This window comes from Zeugodacus cucurbitae, chromosome 3 (genome assembly GCF_028554725.1).
Source record: "Zeugodacus cucurbitae isolate PBARC_wt_2022May chromosome 3, idZeuCucr1.2, whole genome shotgun sequence".
Classification (NCBI taxonomy): domain Eukaryota; kingdom Metazoa; phylum Arthropoda; class Insecta; order Diptera; family Tephritidae; genus Zeugodacus; species Zeugodacus cucurbitae.
The window spans coordinates 11,419,186-11,441,638 of record NC_071668.1 but is presented as its reverse complement, the minus strand read 5'-3'; the positions used below and the strand labels follow the sequence as shown (position 1 = coordinate 11,441,638).

Here is a 22,453-nt window from a genome sequence, read left to right as displayed (position 1 = left end):
ACCAGTAGTTAATTTTGCAAACTAATTATAACAATTGCAACACACACACACCTCTACTCATTTATGATGTATTGACTTAAATATGTTTGCCCGTTTGAAATAATGGTTATATATTGGTGTCCTATCATTGTTGTTCGCTATTGCGAATGCGGTTGAAATTTTAGTACTTGTTGTTGTTGTTGTCATATACCTAACGCTGGTGGCGCTGATTTGTTAGCGCTAAATTTTTAATTGACCTAATAAAATTTGCCAACGAAGCGAAGCATAATGCGTAAGCGAATGGCTGGAGACGAGAGTAAATACAAATAGTGATGCAGTTAGGAGGAACATAAATGCATTTGTGTATATGAGAGAATGTGTACATATGTATTGAAGTTGTAGTACTGCCTGTATGTGTCTATCCAGTAAATTAATATTACTACATATCAATATAAAAGTGAAGTTTAAAGGGCTATACCAGTGTGACACTTCCAAAAAATTTATATATTTTTTGCTTATTCGATAGTTTACACTTTTAAAAATATCCTGTGAAAGCGGTCATATCTTGAATAGTTTTTAAATGACAGCGTTCTAAAGAGACCGCTCGTAGTATATGCCGCTATAGTCGAAATTGCTGGCATCATAACTCAACGAGAAATTGACCAACCGACTGATTATTCTTGAATATATTTACTATACATTGATATACGAACTTTTTAGTTGTTTGAAAATTGTCAATTTCGTATTAAAAAACCGACAATTTTTTTTAGAACTACGCCATTTTAGGTCATTGCATAGGAAATACCTACAACTTCAATAACCGTTTTGATTTTTTTAAAGTAGTTAGGGAACTTTTTTTACACCTCCTAAGACAGCACAAAAACTTGAGATATAGCTGAAGATATACCTTGTTATGGCCACAAAACTTCGAAACATTCGATCGAGTACTTTCTTTAAAAAAATCACAAAAATCGCCAAATTTTCCATAGGCCCCTTAAAATAGAGAGAGAGAGAGAATTTCTGTTCATTGAGAAAAATTTATGATATTTTAACCTCAAATTGATAAGAAATCCCCAAAAACATTGTAGAATTTTCAACACTGAGCACCTTATCGCAAACATATGCTATGTCAAGTTATGTATTTTATGCTCATTATTACATTTTCGATTTATAAACATGCAACTGTATGCGTGTATGTCCTTTCGCTATTGCCACAGCATGAATTATTAAGTTCATTAACATCGATATTTGCCAAGGCATGCGTGGGCATAATTAACAGTTTCACATTCGCCAAATGCGAATAGTGGTTTCAAATTGCATAGGAACCACAGACAAATAATTTTGGGAACCAAACGCTTTAATATGACGCTAATGAAAATTTTGAGGCCGTGGGTTCCAACTAGGAACTTTGGGAAAATATATATTTATATATATATATATTTATATAACATGAAATACATGCAAGATCATTCATGGAGGAGGACGAAACACATATGGTTTGTATAGATAAATGTGTATAAAATTATATATGTATATATATACAAATTTGAAGTTCAGCACACACTATTGTAGTCTAATAAACAAAATCTAACCTAAATGCAGCCACCAAATTATTATAAACACTTATAACGGCAAATAAGTATTTTTCGCCTTTCATAGTTCTTCTGTTTACTTTGCCATGTTGTTGTTTAAATAATTTATTGTGTAACTATTTAAGTTTAAAGCGCTAATTTAGCACCAAATTAGCGCATAAACTAAAATATTATATTTACTAATCGCTTGTTGTATAAATGTAAGCAAATAAAATTACGCCGACCGACCGACCGTGGCGTATACGTAACATTCTGTTTGCTCACGCAACTAATTACTAATTTATGCGCGCAAATTTTGTGGCAAAAAAATTGTACTTAACACATTAATTATGTAAAAGTGGCGTAGAAAATTATGCATTCGCAAATAATAATTACTTTTTTTCTGTATTAATTACAAATTTGTGGATTTTAAAATGAGAAAAATGGTTTTGTAACTTACCACACTATTGGCGCTTGTTTAAAGGCTGCAAGAGGAAGAAAGAAAAAAATTTAAATTATTATGCGGTTTAAAATATTTGCATTGTGCACGTCAAAGCTATTTGTTTGCTTCAATATGCTAATGGTAAATAAGTATTGTGGTATTAACTGTTATTATACAGATGTTGAATAACTGTAAATTATAGTGTGGACTAAATTTATAAAAAATATATACTGAATATATAAAAAAGGAAAATTATTATTATTTTTGACTTGCTTAATAACTGGCATATGGCAATTCTATTAAAAAAAAATTATATTCGGAAATATTTACGTATATATATATTTTTTTTTAAATATGGCAACCCTAATTTTTTTATAATTTAATTGTTTGGGTTCTATGAATAAATAAATATAATTAATAAAATCTAATATGAAAACATTATTTCGAAATAAATTTTAATTTTTGTATATTTTTATTATTTTTCTAGGTTTGGCAACCCTAAAATGTTTAAAAAAATTTAAATATATTTTAATTGATAAATTATTGGAAATTATTTAAATTTTTAATTTTTTATTAAGTCATTCCAATGTTTTTTCCATATTTTCCCTCAATATAAAGTTTAAAGATTTTGAAAATTCTTAAAACATCAATTTAAATGGTAAAAATAAAAACAAAAACAAAAATCCAATCCTACACCCTTCCCACCGCCTTTACATAAAAAAAATTGAGAAGCTCCAAAAAGTTCAACACTTTGAAGTTTCGTCGCTTTACAGCTAAACAGCGGAAAATAGCTGAACTTAACCAAAACCGAACGAACGAACGGGAAAACTTTGCGAAATTAAGTGTCGCAGAACACCACTTTGAACTTTTGCAGATTTCTAAATTAAGTTGCTGTTGCCTTGCTGACGCAGCAGGCAGCTGAAAACGAGCAGGCGGGAGGCAAGGCAACGGCACTCACTCACCAACAGTTTGTGGGTTGTTGAGTTGCTCGCGCCATGCAGGTAAGCAAACAAGAAACTGAAGTGAAGCGAGAAAAACACACCTAAATGGATAAACAAATAGAAAATCCAAGTAAACAAAGCAAAGTTTCTTCTTTGTTTTTTCTTTGTTCAGTAAATAAAGCCGCACAAAATGGAAATGGCGACGGAAATCGAAAATTAGACACCGGAAATACGACAACCGAAATGTGACAGCAACAGACGACAAATTGGCGGATAATTGCAACGAAGTGACAAGGTACAAAGTGCAGTTGAAATGTGAGGAAAACGCTTTAAAATGGAATGGAAATTGAGAACGACTGAGACAAAAAGGTCGCCTCAAACAAAGCAATGTCTTCATAAATGCATATAAAAGTGTGAGCCGACTGCCAAGTATGCACTGGAAAAACTTTTTGCTTCTAGACATTAACGTAAATAAAACAAGTTGAAAGTTTGTTTTTCAATTGAACGCCTCCGTGGTAAGCCCTCTGGTCCTTTGGGGCGTAGGACAATCAGCTAAGGAGCCAATTTGTAGTCGCCTAACACAACTACTAACACCCACTTTCAAACTTAAACCCACACAAGCTTACTGACGACGGGGAGTGGGTAGCAGCAGCGGCGTTGGCGTCGGCTATGGAAACTTTTACTCTACAGGAGTTTTGTTTTTGTGTTGTGTTTTGCCTTCAATAAAACCCGAAAGGTAAAAAATGTCAATACATAAGAAAAGGTAAGATAAAGGACTAAAGAACTGTTATCGTTGCTAGAACTCAAAAATATATTTATTTGCTTTCAGTGTCATTTGAGAAGTTTTGCGATCCCGAAAGGTCAGATCTGCGGTTCCAGTATTATTCCCGTGATAAGTATATAATATGTATATTAATATTTAAATATTATAACAATAATAAATCCTGAATTGATCCCGAATATTCCCGTGTTTAAAGATCGACTTTTCGGGATTCTTAAAATTCATTGTAATGCTTTCTCCGTAAGTTCATTTATGAAAGATTTATTTTCTAAAAAATTTTGAATAATATAAAAAAAAAATTTAAACTTCATATGCTTTTCTTGTTCGTGCACTTTGAACGGAAACTGCCGTTAAATTATATATAACATGTCAACAACCTCAAAGCTTCACTTCACATGCAACAAATTTTCCACTAAAACAAGAAAAAAACGAAAAAAAGTCTCCAACAGCCGTGTCACTCACTTGTTTGCTGTCACTGTTAAAAATGGCCACTTATGTACACGCTATGCCACGCTATGCGGCGCACACATTCGAATTTCACAAAGTCCAACAACACAAACACACACTAGTTATGCGAGCAAATCCGAAAAAAGGCCAAAAGCACTTGCCACACTTGCTTGCATATGTTTGCATTCATTTCCGTTTTTCGGCAAAAAATTTATTTTCTTTATTTTGCGCTCTTTTCTGCCACCAAAAGAGCGCTTACATGATATTTGCGCTCTTTAAAAGCAGGCGCTCACTACTACGCGGTTCCTTCGTACCAAGATTATACTTGTAGATATGTATGTATGTATTTACACTCACTTCTTACATTTGTTATATTTTTTGTCAATTTTGTTCAACCGTTTACTTTGCTGCTTGAAATTAGTCCTTCAGCGCTTCACGTTGCCACAACACGACACTTCTGCAGTCCAACAACAACTGAGCGCAGCTAACAATCGCAGATGCTGATGGACTCTTGCTTGTAACAGACTGACTGCTGCTGGTGCTGTTGGTTTCAACTGGTGTTGTTGCTGCTCTTGCTATAGCTTTATCCTGCTTCTTGCACTGTTGCGCCTGTTGGCTTAACACTGTTGGCAGCAGCCACTAACTAGCCTTCTCCTTTCAATGAAATTCTGTGGCACTGCTACGCATTTCTCCCAGCTTACTCTCTCAATTGTTCTCTTGTAGACGTGCTGTTGCTGCGTTGCTGCTGCAGCATTTATTACAGACTGTTAATATTGCTGGTCCATTGAATTTTTATTGCGACTCTTTATGTTTTAAGTCTTCGGTTCCGCTGCTTGTTGTTGTTGTTGTCTGTACTGTTATATAGTAGCTATTGTGGCCGTTGGTAAGCGCTCAAAAGACTGCTTCTAAGCAAGCTGCTTGCAAGAATGTGGGGCAACAGCATTACTGTTAAACAAATGTTAACACTATGAAAATGTTATGAAGCCTACAGCAAGTCAATATTTATCCTTCATACTGTTAAAAATTATTTTATATAAAAAATTTATTATTCGTATTTTTTAATATTAGATCCACAACTTTGCTTTTTGTATAAAAACGGTTACAAAAATGTTATACAAAATATTGGCCGTCGTCGTCAAAATATTGTGTATTTCGTGCAAATGTCGAGAATTCGGCTCACAAAGTGACATTTTCAGTTGAGAATAAGTTTGGGATGCAAACAGATCTCTACAAATATTTTGTTGGGTTAATGTTGACACAAATGTCCAAGATCGATATAAAACGATTTAATCGTTTTAATCGACCAGTGCTTGACCCTAGAGACATCTATTGGAAAACGGCGGAAAAAGTTGTAGACCTAATATATATTTGTTAAGTTCTACTTATATAAATACAGCTTTGATCGTAAGAAAAATCGCCAAAACAAGTTATAATTGGTTTCTTATGAAAAAGGATCAGTTTCTAACACCATTCTCTTAATTTTATTCCACAAATTCCAAAAAAAAAAAACTTACAAAGTGATATTGAAACCAAAACACTCGGAAATATGCAAAATAAATCAATGTGACTTCAACAAATGGAACTGAAATGTTTGAAGCTAAAGCTTGCCAGTTGAAAAAGATAATAAAATTAGAAAATAGCCAAAAAAGAAATAAAACTAAGAATCTGACTAAAGCACAGAGTCCACACAGACACCTACAAACACATGCGTACATATTCATAATAATTCCACAAAGTAAAACCAAAGAAATCCCTCAAAGAATCCACTGAAAGCTGTAAAGACTGTGGCACACAAGCACAAAGTGAATGATGTTAAAGGTATTAAGCGAAGCAAAACAGCGGCCAAGAAATATAAAAAGTAAAAATAAAGCTCAAGAAGGAATATATTGCAACAACTACATTTGAAAAAGGAAAAACCAAAGCTAAATACGAAAAGATGAAAGCATACTTTGCGGCGCACACGCAATGTTATTGATATTAATGTGCGTTAAACAATCATAATCAAACCAATCATATTTACTCGAAGACAAGTAGAGTCAATGTATTTTCAATAAAGTCCATATCAGCTTACACATTGCCTTTGTGGTTGCACAAGCCGTTATTCTGTAAGCGGTCTCCCGCTAGCACAACATATGAACGAAATAATAAAAATGTCAAAGCACTTCAGAAGGTTATATATTTATTTATATAAGCAAAAGTAAACGAGATGGCCAAACAAAATGATTTTTCTGATATTATCACACACATACACACAAGGAAATTCATAAGAAAAACATTAGAAGATCATTATATATGTATAAGTTGTAGCCTTCGTGAATAAGTTTTGTATTTATGGTCAACCAGTTGAGCTGCCAACTCTCATGCTTATCTTATATATACATATACTCAAATAAGTGTATTTATGCAGATTTTTGTCTTTGTTTGTTTCTGTGTTGAGTCTTTCAAAGTATTTTTTAATGTGTATAGGAGTATTTCCTAAACACTTAGCTAAGGAAGTTGCCGTTAAAAAGGCGGGTAAAGCTGTCAAGTTTGTAGACAGCTATAAGTATTTCTTTGCTTTGGCAATTCTTTCGCCATTAAGTTAATACTTTCTCGTTATCGACAGTTTAGTTGACAGCGGCGACTGTCAAATGCAGTCAACATTCAAGGGTTGATATGAAAAAGTTATGAAAATATCTATAAATAATATAGAAAAATAGAATAAAAGAAGAAACACCTCAAAAGACCAAATTTCAGCTCAGCTAAAAACCATATTGAAATAGAAGAACCAAAACGTAAGCTAGTATTGAGTAATCCGCCTAAATGTAGGCAACGATTATTTCATCTAAAAAGGGAAAGCTTTCACTAAATTTAGAGAAAGCTTTCATAAAGCTTCTCGAAATATTTCAAAACCATAGCAAAGGCATAAAATTCAGTGAAGGGAAAAACTTAAAAATGAATGATCTTACAAAAATGCAAACAAAAACAAATAGCAAATACAAAGTACTGAATGAAATTTATAGGAATTAACAACACAAAAATTTTTGTTAACAATTTCGATATTAGAAAGCCATAATAAACCTGAGCCTGGGTAACAAACATAAACAAAAATAACAACAAATATTCAATTGAGCAAAAAAGTAGTAACAAAGATAATAAACCTACACCCACCTAAGGTATTGGAATTCCCATGAATGTGAAACTCTTTTCACTTAACTTTTATACCATAGCAACTTAGCAACTTAACTACACACATCTCCACTTTACTTTAGCTAGTATTTTTTCAGAACTTCATCCCCCAATAACAATTGCCATTCATCATTTCTGTAAAGCTCATTCTTCACTTGAACGCCGCCGGCCGTTTGAGAATTTCTATTTTTCCTTTCTTGCTGACCTTGCAGCCACGCGGCAAGCCGGACGATCGCAGTGCGTAAATACAACCCTTTTTTTTAGAAGTGCCCTCAAGCCGGTAAAGTCGTTGAGTGGGTGTGGGGGTGCGTTGACATTCATTCACGAAACATTCATGAACGTTACATATATGTATATAGTAGATGAATTCAGGTGTACGCTGCATGTTTGTTAAGGGTATTAGCTGCTGGGGAAAAGGGTTGATTTAATTGCTTGGAAAAGAGTTTTTGCGGTTTAAGCGCATATACATATGTATATGAACAAAAATTGCATGCACGCAGCTTAACATACTTGTAGGAATGTGTAAATATGTTGGATATGTACATTAGAAGAAAACGTGAAAGCTTTATGGCTTAATAATTTCATTCGTGTTACAAGTTACAAGTTATTTATTTTAATAGTGTATGTAAAAGAGTCTTATTTGACGAAAAAGCTTTCACTAAATTAAGAAAAAGCTTTTATAGGATTACTTTTAAAGCTCTTTAAACGCTTTGATGGCCATTAAGCTTTCCACGTTTGTTTTAAAGCATTATAAATACGTTGATTGTGAGAAACATCTCGCAGATTTCTGTATGAAAGAAAGTTGCTTTCACTTAAGTAAGAAAAAGCTTTAACTAAAAACTATTTTAAAGCTCTCTAAATGTTTGGATTGCTAGAAAATGTTTACAGAGTTTGTTTGAAAGCTTCCAAAATGTTTTTATTGCCAGAAAGCTTTTACAGACTATTGCTAAAGCTCTCTAAACGTTTTGTTTGCAATAAAGCTATAAAGCTTTCACGGAGTTTCTTTTAAAGCTTTCAAAATGGTTTAAATGTGGAAAAGCTTTCACTGATTTCTGCGTAAAAGTCTAAATCTCTAGTGGGATTTTTTGTTGTTCTAATACAGCTATATTCAAAAGCAAAAGCAGAGTATGCACACGCTGGTTGCACGCTGAACTGCAAATAAACAAACGGAAAGCAAGCAGGAATGCAAGAACCAAACTATTTAGTTGTACGTACATGTAGTGAAATTAATTTAAACATATACTGAGTATACTAACGGAATGTGCATGTGCGCTTGTATGAAATCCTGTTGCGGTACTTGTGCACTCCCATTGTTTTTAGGCGTGTGTATTAGCGTACTTGAGTGCGCCAACAAGCTGTTACACACACTTCCAGCGCACTTACACACTCATACACAGAAAAACACGAAGTCCTTATTTCATTGCAACACTCAGTCTCAGGTTTTTCCGGACTTTTTAGCAAATATCATGTTAGAGTGTTGAGTTTGAGTACACTAACAACACGAACAACCGTTGCAACATACAACATGTGGCAGTGGCAGTGGGAAAAAATTAAAAAAGTAGGGTGTTGCCAAGCAGCGAATAAGAACAAATTGCTCTAGGAATTGCAAGCTTCATGCTGGTTGTTGTTTTTGCTTTTGCTGATGCAGTAACAGTTGGCCAACACAGTTGTGCAGCAAGCGCAGTTTGCTCAATTTACTGTAACAATGTTGCAATTTCAGCACACGACACAAGTGCGTACAACAACATACATACATACAGTACGCATAGACGATTGCGACAATTACTAAGGGGCATATGTATATACTAACATATATGCTTAGCTTTTAACGTCTGCCACAGCGACGCACAAATGCAGCAAAAATTAAAATGAAAATGATGGTTTCTATGGCATGTAATAAATGTATATGAATTTAAGAAAAGTTAAGCTGCTTTTCCTGAAACTGTATAATATATTTCACTCTTATATATCTAAAAGAAGCAATACAAATTTACTCAATTCGATTTGGAATGCAATTTACAAGTAAAAGCACTTTTATTTAGCATACCTTTAGGCTTTGAAGATAATTATGATGGAACTGCACATATTTTGGGTGTTGAGCAGTTCATTTTAGGACTAACAATCGATCAGAGAGAAAGTAAAGAAATGTGAGAAATTAAATTCTTAGATTTATTTCGAAAATAAATTGAAGTATGACTAAAATTATGCTAAACTACAAATAATACTAAAACTGTTTGTAAATTGACTATTGCATACTTTCGGGAGCAATTCCTAGTAAATTTGGAGTATCATTTAATGAAAATATATACATTTTGCTTACTAAAGCACAACTTACAAGTATTTGCTGGTATTTTCTCAATTCGATGCTTTATAAAATACTTTGGCATACTTTTGGGCGCACTTTGTTTTGAATTACAATTCTCTTTGCATTAGTCAGTAGTTTTGGCTTGTTTTCGAATCATATTTTTTAATAATTTGGTACTGGACAATAACAACAAAAATATAAACAAAATATTAGAAATATTTTTCTCATAGATAAAAGCTAAACACTCGTAAGAAGATTAAACTTTAGGAATTTTATAATGCACATATGTGTCTGTCTGACTGCCTTGAGAGCTTTCGCGAGTGTATATTTTGGTTTATTATTCTTGCGCTCAAATGTAAACTACAAATAATACTAAAAATGTCTGTAAATTGACTATTGCATACTTTCGGGAGCAATTCCTAGTAAATTTGGAGTATCATTTAATGAAAATATATACATTTTGCTTACTAAATCATAATAACCTACAAGTATTTGTTGGCAATTTTGCAATTCGATTTTTCATAAAATATTCTGGCATACCTTTGGGCGCACTTCCTTTTGAATTTCCATTCTCTTTGTATTATTCAGTAGTTTTGGCTTGTTTTCGAATCATATTTTCTAATAATTTGGTACTGGATGATAACAACAAAAATATAAACAAAATATTAGAAATATTTTTCTCATAAATAAAAGCATAACACTCGTAGGAAGAATATTAAACTTTAGGAATTTTATAATACAAATATGTGTCTGTCTGACTGGCTTGAGAGCTTTCTCCGAGTGTATATTTTGGTTTATTATTCTTGCGCTCAAATGTAGGCAACATTTTTTGAATAAACTGAAAGATATAGCTGGAAGGATCATTAGTTTTAGTTGGAGAAATATATATTACAAGTTCATTTTTTATATATTTTGGTCTACATTACCCGATTCGATAACTACTTTCAGCTTGGGAAGCTTTTCAGTTTTTTATCTAAATGTTGCATACATTTAGGGTTACCGTTCAACCAAACTAAAACGTTAACAATTTTTCTAGCGAATAACAAACATGGATAACAAAAAACGAACATTTTCGCAAAAATCTCGTTTATAAATATTCTACTGCGTCACTACACCGTAACTTGATAGCTGTTAGCATTTCCACAAACATATGCACTCACGCATGCCAACACGTATTTCACAGAGTTCCATGCAATGTGAACGCACGTGATAAAGAAAACAATACAATATTTACTTAATAAAATAAAAATGTCAGGCAACTCGACTTATGTGCGCTGTCAACTGCAAGCCTGCAACAAACACACATACGCAGATATGGAATAAAAATAGTAAAGAGATATACCATACTAGAAAAACGAAAAATATCAACGGAAATAAACGAGGAAGTGGTTGTGTCACGATGGTTTTTTGTTGTGGATATGTGTGTGCCACAGCGTTTGCTCTGCGTGCAATTGATATGTTTTATAGGGATGCAGCTGACGTGGCTTATAAAATTTTCGACTAAATAACCGGTTATTATACAAAAAACAGACTAAAGAAGTTATGTCATCCTAAATGTAGGCAAAATCTTTTGATTTGTTACTCATACGCCATGTACGCTGAGTCTTCAAGTTTTATTTAATACTCGTTCTACTAAATTCAAACACATAAAACATTGATTAAATAAAGAAAAAATGTCGCACTTAATAACAAAAATAATAAAAAGTTATATTATACTATTTTTAATTTATTTTTTTATTAGTTGACAACTTTATAGCATATCAATAACTATGCTACTATAAAGATTTCTCGCATAAAACAGCTGATAACGTGAGAATGCATAGCACAAAAATAATAACAATAAACAGAAAAAAGCGTAAACTGACTACTTGAGTCACTTCACTCCCACGCTATAGATTGAAATTTTTTCAAATGGAAAATTTTTACCGCCATGTGCGTTACCAACGTCCGCAGTGAGAAGCTACAACGTTTAAGCACTTTTTCTTTCGCTGCCATTGCCACTTGCACAGCTTTTTTTATGACTGCATTTGCGCTGTTTACTGCGTGCCGTTTGGAAAATAATATCACTCAGGATTAGTGTTCACGCTTGCTGGCTTAGCATTTAGCTGAAGTGTTTTTTATGAGTTTCATCAGCAAAGGATGGCATTATAAGTAGGTTAGCACTTGCTAGACTTACATATACATACATAAGTATATGCATTTAGATTTGTATGGGAAACTTTCTCAGTACAAGTCAAGCCATTGGTTTTAAAACAAAAATGAAAATAGCGAGCTATATAATTTTATTTTATAAGTTTATCATTTTTAATTTTCAATTATATGTTTATAGTTGATTTTTCAAGAAATGGATTCTCTTATTTTATTCAGAACGTTTTGAAATTAATAAGCGCGCCAAAATGTAGGCAACATTTATTATACTAATGCATGAATTACGGAGATTTTTCTACTTAATAAAAGAGGAGTATGTATCTCATTTTTTGAAGATTAAATTGAAAATATTATAATATTGAAAACATTATTACAATATTTATATTTTGAAATCGTTCTTCAAAAAATGTTTACAGCCAATAGTTATTTCGAGTTTGATGCTTATGATTTTCTGGAATTTCTTGGAATATTTAAATAAAATGTGTAAAAAATGTTGATATCAAAAACAAAATCTTACATAAATGTGGCAACAAAGATGTAAATTGCTGGTAGGTATGATTTTCAACTCATTTTTAACAAAATCGGTCATTATTTGAACAAAAAAATCGACGGCGCTGTAATATATTACATAAAATTAATCCGATTAAACTGTTATGATTGATTTATATGGATTAATTGACTTCCCAATTTGTTATGCTCCAGTTTCATATACATACATCTATATGAACTACCGCTAGTGCCAAATAAATTATTTTTTTATTTAATAATTTTTTAACTAAAAATTTATTTATTTCAACACCGATCGCAGACTATATCGGAACACAACAATATTAAATTCATTTTTTATATTTTTTTTAATTTAATATTTTATGTTAGCCCTGAAAAGCCTACAGTCAAGTGTGTGACACACTTTTCTAAAGGCAGACAGACAGCAGTCAATGCTGGCAGTAATGTAATTGCCTGTAAACTGAGTAAGTAAACGCAAAGAGAGTGAGCGCGTTCTGCTTGTAGGCGATAATAAAAGCGGCTAGTTTTCTACAGGGTGCAAAGTATAAATATTATATATTACAGACAAGAAATATATAAATATAAATGCAATATATAAAGTATGGGCGGCTGATCTCAACTATGACTAAGCCAATTTTTATCTGCGCGCAGCTTAACTTGTGGCGCTTAAAAATAGGAAAAAAACATCATACAACATAATAAATATTCAAATGCCACAAATATTATATATAGGAGGCAATAAATTGTATCCCATTTTCTGGTTTTTTCATCAGCGGCACATTAAAGTGACCGATAACGGTAGGCGTCGACAAGCTTAGTATGAAACTATTAGAGCAATGCTGCAGCAATACTATAATTATTTTTAAACCTTCTTGTTTTGTTTGTTTTTAATTTGTTGTTGTTTTTATTTTTGTTTATAACAATTTTCTAATTTAGTAAGTTGCTTTGGTTGGGTATTTGGCGGGCGATATATACTGGAGCTGTATGCATTTATGTTGTTGTTATACCTTGAACAGGGTATATTAAGTTTGTCACAAAGTTTGTAACACCCAGAAGGAAGCGTCGGAGGCCCTATAAAGTATATATATAAATGATCAGTATGTTGAACTGAGTCGATTTAGTCTGTCTGTCTGTCCGTCCGTCTGTCTGTATATATACGAACTAGTCCTTCAGTTTTTAAGATATCGTTTTGAAATTTTCCAGATGTTATTTTCTCTTCAAGAAGCTGCTCATTTGTCGGAACTACCGATATCGGACCATCATATCATATAGCTGCCATACAAACTGAACGATCGGAATCAAGGGCTTGTATGGAAAACTTCCGCATTTTACTACATATCTTCACGAAATTTGGTGTGAGTTATTGTTCATAGAAATAATTTAATCCCCGAAAAAATTGTTTAGATCGGTTCACTATAGCATATAGCTGCCATACAAACCAAACGATTGGAATCCATGGCTTGTATGGAAAATTTTCGCATTTGACGTGGTATCTTCACGAAATTTGACATGGATTACTGCTTAAGGTAATAATATAATCTCCGAAGAAATTGTTCAGATCGGTTAACTATATAACCTTAATGTTTCTAGCAAACAACCCGGCTAAAAAGAATTAGTAAAATGTTTTCTTTTTTTTTACTTACTTTTTCTTACGTCTGTAGATTTGGTTAAACACATAGTTACTAAAAGAAATGCGCCTGTGAAGGGAATATTAGCTTCGGTACAGACGAAGTTAACGTTTTTTCTTGTTTTTAATTTTTTTTTGTGGCTTTATTTTCTTTAAAAATTATTAAATTAACCATTATTTACTTTCATTTTAATTAAAAAAATATAAATTATATATTTTTTGAATTATTTTTTTACTGAAATCATTATAAAAATTATAAGCAAAAAACGAACAAAAAAACTATTTATTGCGATTTTTGAAAAAAAAGGAAATATTTACACTAAAATATTTGTAATTATTGCCTAATTCATACAAAATACAGAGTTAATAAAATGTGACTACAGAAAAAATACAAAAAAAATTATTAAAAAATTATAAATTTCCACAATTATTATTATTTTTATTTTACGCTGAACGAAGTATAATTGTTAAATAAATTAAAAAAAAAGAATTAAAATATTAAAATACAGATTTAAAAATTTAAAATGTATCAAAAATTTAACAAAAAAGGAAAAAAATATATATTTTTTATATAAATAATTTTCTTTGACGCATTTCATAAATAAAATTTTCACATTAATATAAAATGTATAATATTACACGTTGTTATTGCTAAATACATCAATAAAAAATGGAAAAAAAAATAAAAAAAAAACTAAAATATGAATAATAATCTTAAAATCATGATTCAGTTATGAATCATATCTCAAAATAGAAATATAGAAATTTTTACGAATATTTTAGCAGTTTTGAACCTCAAAAAATAAATATGAAATTTTCATGTATTAGAAAATAATATTTTAAATAAATATATTTAAGAGCTCATGTACATTACGATAATAAATATATTGTAATAAGAGCTCTAGGGAACACAGATACAAACTATAGCACAATCTATCATCGCCGCTTGCACGCCATCTCGCTGACAACTCATAATACATAATTTAGTAATTGATTAGGTTTGGAAAGCAGAACAAACCAAGCAGAGCAGAGCAGAGCGCTAGAGGCGCATCGATCACCGATCGCTGAGTGCTGCAACAGCAACTGAGGCGCACACATACACTCATACACACACGGCAGCTGACAAGATACACTTGTAGGCATCTGTATATGCACACACATTTAAGTAAGTATGTAATATAATTACGCACAGCATGAGGTCATTTTGTTTGTTGTTGCAATGCAGCGTTGCATTGAAAGGCGAGAAATAAAGCAAAAAAAAAAGAACAGCAAAGGAAACTAGCGCGCTGCCGACCGACACAGCGACCGCAGAGGACAAAGCAATGAGGGCGGTGTGGAGCGCAGTGCAATAATAAAGGCTACAAAAAGGCGAGCAACATTGCGACGGCTATTTAACCTATTTTAGTGCGACGAAGGCCAAGCTGCGTGCCGCTTGCTGTTGCTGCTGCTGCATAGACTACATAGCCTTATTTCTTTAATTCACACAATTGTATTCCTGTTGTTGTTATTGTTGTGTGTATTTCGCAATTGTTTTTGCAATTTCATTGCGTTTTTTTTTTGTTATTTCGCTTTGTGAAATTAATCGCACTTTTCATTGGCGTTGCAGCGCCACATATGGCGTTATTGTCGCGATCATTGGACCAGCGTTTGCGTCATAATGGCGTTAGAGTGCCGTGAGTGTGTGTGTGCAGAAGACATCGATTTCACAAAAAAAAAAAACAATAAAAAAGTGTGTATGTGCACTGCAGTCATAAATTAGTCAGTCGATACTTGCCAAAAACAAGCTGCGGTTTTTTTTTATTTTAAGAGCAATTTTTTCTCCATAACCTCACCAAAAATAGTCAATGATTGACTGCTTGTGGTGGCTGTTGTGCCTGCTGATACGTTTCACCGTCACTCTTTATGAGTATTTCCTATTTTGCCTTGTGGTACTTGGTAATTAGCCAATCATTGGAGAACACTTGCGGTCTTTGTTCGACGTTCTGTTTACTGGATTTTATTTGATTTTTTGTTTTGTACTTACTAAATTTGTCATTCAACTGTCATGTACCAATTTGGTGTACTCATATGTGCTTCAATGGCTCAGGTACCGCACATTTGTACGGTGACTCATGTGCTTTATTATTATTGTATACAAATAAACTTATGTTTGTTGTTGTTGTTGTTGTTGTTGTTGCTCTGGAAAACCACAATTGTCACAATTATTCAATTATGGCTTAACTTACGACACACTTCTCCCAATACAATTGCGGTTACGTAATGTGTCTTAAGAAAGTTATAATTAGCAGTCTTTTTGTCAAAGAACTTATAATTAGTAAATATTAATTATAAATTGTATTTGTGAGCTTTTTCTTTCAATGAGTGCAGAAATTAACCAAAAAAAATACAATTTTAACTTTGAAATTGTACAATTACGAGTTATGACTAGTACTGAACTAGTCTATAATGAACTAGTGCTGACTTATTTATATCATAAACTTCGAAAATGGATTTTAATCTTATCTTTAATGTTAAAAAATAAGCAATAATTTATATTGTAATGAACTATTTACTATATCAATTCAATTTGAACTAGTTGGAGACCACTTTATAATAGAGAAGTTTAAAATTAAATAAAAATAAAGTAAAGGAAAAATGTATTAATTTCAAATAATGAAAATTGCTTAGTAAAAGTGCCGAAATTCTATGAAAGTGAAAAAACAACAACAAATAATCCTTTAAGAAAATTTTCAGTAAAAAATTTTATGCTTGTAATAATTGCCTCTGACAGCAAAATTGTATTCACTGTCTTTATAAATCGCCTATATAATTGTTGTTGTGGCTGCAACAAGAAATATAAATTATGCACAACTTGCAACAACAGCAGCGTTGCGTGCAGTTACAGTTTTCATATCTGCAATTAATGCGTAAATAAATGTACTTGAAACACAGATTGTTTACTGAAGCTATAAAATTTAATGCAACCAGAAAATGCTGCCTCCAGTCATAATATTCATGAATTTTAGATTGTTGGCAATAAATAATAATTTAATTACATATAGAGATATATGCATACATATGCGTGATAAAGGCGAGACTGGTATTGCAATGGTATGGTGATAGAACGAGTTGTTATGCGTTAAGATTTTATTTTGAGTAAATAAATATAAAATTTTGGAAAAAAGTACTGCACAGACTGGTTTGTTAATAACTAGTTACGAACTAGTTTCAAAGTAATTAGTTACTGTCCCTTTGTTATGAATTAGTTTTTAATTAATAAACTAGAAAACAGTGTGCAAAAAAGCGTTTAAATATCAATAGGTTTAAACTGTTTTGTTAGTATCTAGTTGCAAACTAGTTTCAAAGTAACTAGTCGCTCTCTACAGTGTTTAAAACTAGTACCGTTAACTAACAGTCAAATATTTCAAAATTTATTGAGGACTAGTCCAAAAATTACTAGTTTGGACTAGTTACATATTTTTTAGCAAAGGCGAAAGACTGGTTTTGCAATGGTACGGCGATAGAACGAGTTGCTCTGCATTATTATTTCATTTTAATAAATTTTGGAAAAAAACTGCACGTACTGGTTTGATAATAACTAGTTACGGACTAGTTTCAAGGTAATTAGTTTCTCTCCACCATGCTAAAACTATTTATGAACTAGTTTTATGTTAACTAACAATAATATAGTACGAAATAGTTCAGAAATTAGTGCCAATAACACTATATTCCAACACATTCATTGAGGACTAGACCAAAGGTAGTCCAAAAACTAATAGTTTTGAACTAGTTATATATTTTTTTATTCTAAAAAAATTACAAAAGACTGTATTTATGACTAAAATAACTATTCAACGGAAATATATAACTTAGTTAGGATTTTTTCGTTGGTATGACTATCCGTGGACTAAATCTTTTTCACAAAACAATAATAAAAAACAAGCTACCTACAAAAAATTACCTAAAACTCAAACTCATTACTAATTATAGCATTATTTTCTATTTGTTCTAACTTTGGAGCAAAGCACAAAAGCGGTCGCAGGCATTGAAGGCATTCCAAAAAGCATAGATATTCGGCGAATATGGCAACTACGGCGACCACATTTGGCAAACACCAAATTGCGTACACAACACAAGCTGCTGAATAATAAACACTGCGTATGCTGCTGCTGCAGCTGCAACCAACAAAATCGAAGGTGATTCACATAAACGAAAGCGAAATAAAATCACACAACGCACGCACTTAGAATGCGACTAAGCAGAGCTGCACAAAACGCAACTCAACTCAACTGAACTGAACTGAACAAACAGAAATGCATTAGGCAGATATGGCTATAAAAATACGCACACATACACATACTCATATATGTATGTATGTCTGTGTGTGTCAGTGTGCGCAGTAGCTTCATAATGTCAAATTGACAGTAAGCGCGCACAGCACATATTGTAATGCTTTGGCAAAATGCAAAAACGCCTCAGGGACAAGGTTGACATGCATCGATTTGCGGCGATTGTTGGTTTACTCGACAACAACAACAACAAACATAATGTTGTCGTTGTTATTGTAAAGTATGATTCTTGCTTTGCAATGCACTTGTCGACTAAATGCGCTCTCTACAGTAGACTGCGGCACAAAACTCCAAAGAATTTCACACAGCCTCACATAATTGTGGCGGCAGTGGTGGCAGCGCTGGCTGATCTTGAACTAATTTGCGCGAAATAGATGATGCAGCGGTGGCGACGGCGTCAAGCGGCAATTTATTAGAGCAACAGCAAGAATAACAACAACAGCAACAACAATGAACGCATCACATGTATGTTGATAAGTGTGTGCCATTTAGCGCCAAACTGCCAAGGAGGACAAGCATGCATGCTATCCGCCGTCGCCGTCGCCATTGAATGTGCACTTTCGGCGATGGCAGCGCCTCCAGTGGCATTTAATGCGCCGCATTTAATTACAATTACAACAAATATATACATACAGTGTTCTTTTGCCTATATTTATGTGCGCATTTATTTATTTTTTTCATTTTTTTTTCAAAAACTTTTTTTTTTCAAAATTTTTTTTTCACATTTTTTTTTTAATTTTTTTTTAAATTTTTTTTTAAATTTTTTTTTTTCAAATTTTTTTTTCTAGCTTGTTTAACGCGCTCTGACACTGATCGTAATTGTTTGTGATTTCTGCTATTTATTTATCATTTGCTTATATGCGCTTAGGCATTGGCGCGCTAATCGCTCGAGGCATAGACGTTGGGCACTGTTTGGTTACTCATACGCCCCGTGCGCCACACTTGTAGCAGTAACAAAGGCAACTGAACGCGTGAAACAAAGTGAATGCTGCTGGAATTGATTCCAATACACAATCCATAAATACATAATTCTTGCCTGGCGCTGGCCGGTGCATTTCTAGGCGCGTGTGTGTGCGTTCTCACAGATGCGTGAGTATGCGTGCGCTTTGAACTCATATTAATTTTGCTTTGCCTACGGCAATGCTGCAATGCGTTCACATTTATTGCACAGCCATCACCTTCATATTTGTGCAAAGGTCACGTCACGTGGCTATGTTAAGATTATCTGCCGCTCACTCGCTGCATCTGCTTGCTTGCATGTAAATTAATATATTAATATTACACAGATTTTGTAAGTGGTTAGTATTATAAATTAAAGAGTGCAATATTTATATTACGAAAAAATATGAGTTTTACACAATGCGCTTGCTTTTAGCAGTATTTGGAGGCTTTTTGCATTGCTTTTTAAGGCCAAGGTGCTTTGACAGAGTAAACAGTGCATTTTCCCAGCCTTCTATTATTCAACGCTACACTCTGTATGAGTTTGTGTGTGATGATTAGTGGCGTTGGATTTACTTTTCTAACTGGTTGTGGCTGATTTGCGATTGGCGAGGCCTACAACAAGTGATTTTCAATAAGAGTTTGTCTAAGCGCAAGGAAAGTTTCTTAAAAACATTTTTTATGCTCGTAATGAGTCATTGAAGTTTTTTTTTTTTTGAGACAAAAAATATATTTTTTTAATAAATGAAAAATGAGTCAGAGCCAGATTGGCAGATGTGAGTCATTGGGAGAGGTTTAGTGGTTTAGAAAATGAAATTATGGTTCAGTTACAAAAAATATATTTTTTTTTAAATAATATTTTTATTCTTATAATTTTGAAATAATTTTTTTTCGCAAATGTGGTCAAAATTTAAAACATTTATATTTTTATAAAAATTATAAAAAATTAAAAAATACGGAGGCAGCAGTTATGCTACAAATTTGTGTTTCTGGAGCAAAATTTTCATTTTTAATACAACAAAGTTTAAATTTTTTAATGTTTGGAATTTGTATTAAGACACCTAGTGTGAAATTTCAAAAAAATCAGTTTTTTTGGTTCATACACCTTTTGGTAGATTACACCTTTAAGAAGAACATATTAAAATTTCAAATCGATATCTCAAATAGTTTTTGAGTTACAGCAATTTAAAGAGCAGCCGCTCGGTAACAGTGAATACGTTTTTCTCGAAACATCATTTTCCGAATTTGCTGTAGTAGATGTAGATTACTCAAAAACAAATGATCCGATCACTATCGAATTTTTTTTACGACCAAAATTTTGGGTAAAATTCGACTATTTTTTTTAAAAAGCCGCCATATTGTCAATTTTTGATTTTTTTTTATCATAGGTCATTGTACAGACAATATTATCTAGTTTAAGGAGCATTTTTCATCCACGGAAAAGGCCGGAATCACTGAAGCAGTGAAGGACCTTTTTTTCGCGCCTTTGGAGATCGACTATAACTTAAAAAATATTTAATTGTTTTTTTCAAAAATTTCACTCTATATTCTTGAAATGTGTATAAATATATTCTTAAAATTTTGAAATAATTCATAAAGTAGTTTTTTTAATAAAAAATCCCAAAAATCACCTTTTTTTAGGTCATTACACTAGGTGTGCCCCTTAATATTTCTATAGTCAAAATTTTCTAAATTTTTCAATAATATTTTGGTGTAATTTTTTTTTTAAATTTTCATAAGTATCGAAAGCGATATTTACGATTTTAGAAATACTCTTTTATGTTTAAATTTTATATTCAAAAACATTTCTTCAAACAAAACTTGTAAATGGAGGTGTTTTCAAGAACCACCAGTATGGCACTGGTTTCCGGTTTATAATTTATATGAGAACTAAAATGTATTGGTATTTAAAATCTTTCTAAATGACTCTAAGCGATATGTGGTCCGAAAATATATATCTTTCTTATTTAAAAATTATTACTTAAGAAATAAATTAATAAAAAATTCATTATAAATGAAATATTAAATGAATTTATTTTTATTTAATTTTATTTTATATTTAGTTTAATTATCCAAGTTTCATTTAAAATTATTGCAATATGGAATTTTGGTAATTAAATTGAATTTAATTTAAACAATTCGAATAAGAATTTACAAAACGAGAACTAGCATGATTAATCTTAATTTTTAATGTTAAAATTATTGTATTTTTTATTAAAATTATTTTTGTTGTTGTTTTATTTTGTAATATTATACTATTATTGCTGTTGTTGTTATGTTTTATAATTAATATTTTTGTTTTTGGTGTTATTATTATTATAAATATTACTATTATTACTCAACTTACACAATTTCATTTAATATTAACCATATTTTTTTCATTTGTGTTCCACTCTTCCTGTTAATCACGAAGAAAAACAATTGTTACTCATACGCCCTGTCACCTCGTAGCGTACCTTGAAAAACGCGCGCACTTGACAAAGACCACAAGAAGTGCCCGCTCAACCGCGACTTCTTGCATGAACAGCAATGTCACAGTGAAGGCTGCACGCACAGTCACACCCTGACGAATGCGACAAACCAACAACAACAACACGAGAAAAGAAAAGAAAAATAAAAGAATTGTGCAGAAAAATAATAATTTATTGTTTTAACAGCAGAAGCTGTGGGTAAACGCGTGCGCGACTGTTGTAAACCACAAATGGTTGAGCTGATGGCAAGCAAGCCAGAAATAATTGTTTACCAAGAAATGCTGCGCCAAAGAATGATGAATGAGAAGCAACAATAACAACAAACACCCAAAAAGCGCATTTGCATACAAAGGAAGCAGCGGCGGGCAAAGAAGGCGTTGCGAGACAGCTAAGCGGATGGGCAGACAGCGGCTGCTGCATGCAAAACGTCTACAACAAGCAATTTGCACGTCATTTGTTCTTGGTGTTGTTGTTTACTGTCTTTTTCTTGTTTTTTTGTTTTTCAAACTAACTTTGTCATTGTGACAGCTGCAAATTTGTTGACGGCCAACTGTGGTTGCCGCGCTCGGCTGACTAGCATCGTAGCCGCCAACCGACGGCTGTTGTTTTGATTTGGTAAACCGCATTGCAGCGCGCAGCAGCCTAAATGACATTGTAAGAATATGCGGTTGCACTTGATGTGGCCATCTATGGTGGCAAGGCGGTGGCGCTGGCGGCGTCGTCTATATGCCGCTTGCCATTAGCAGCGTGTTGCATTTCATGGTTAACAGCGAGTTTTTGTTTGCCGCCGCGAGCGCCT

The 22,453-nt window shown here is 32.6% G+C and overlaps 1 protein-coding gene across 16 annotated transcripts in view; it reads right to left on the bottom strand.

The window, feature by feature from the left end:
* LOC105210802 (serine-rich adhesin for platelets) overlaps window positions 1-22,453 on the bottom strand; it is a 115,397-nt gene that overhangs the window by 16,956 nt on the left and 75,988 nt on the right. For all 16 annotated transcript variants that reach the window (XM_054226300.1, XM_054226294.1, XM_054226295.1 and 13 more), the window contains one exon: window positions 2,011-2,035. The gene's annotated coding sequence lies outside the window, so the exon portion shown is untranslated. The remainder of the gene's footprint in view (window positions 1-2,010; window positions 2,036-22,453) is intronic.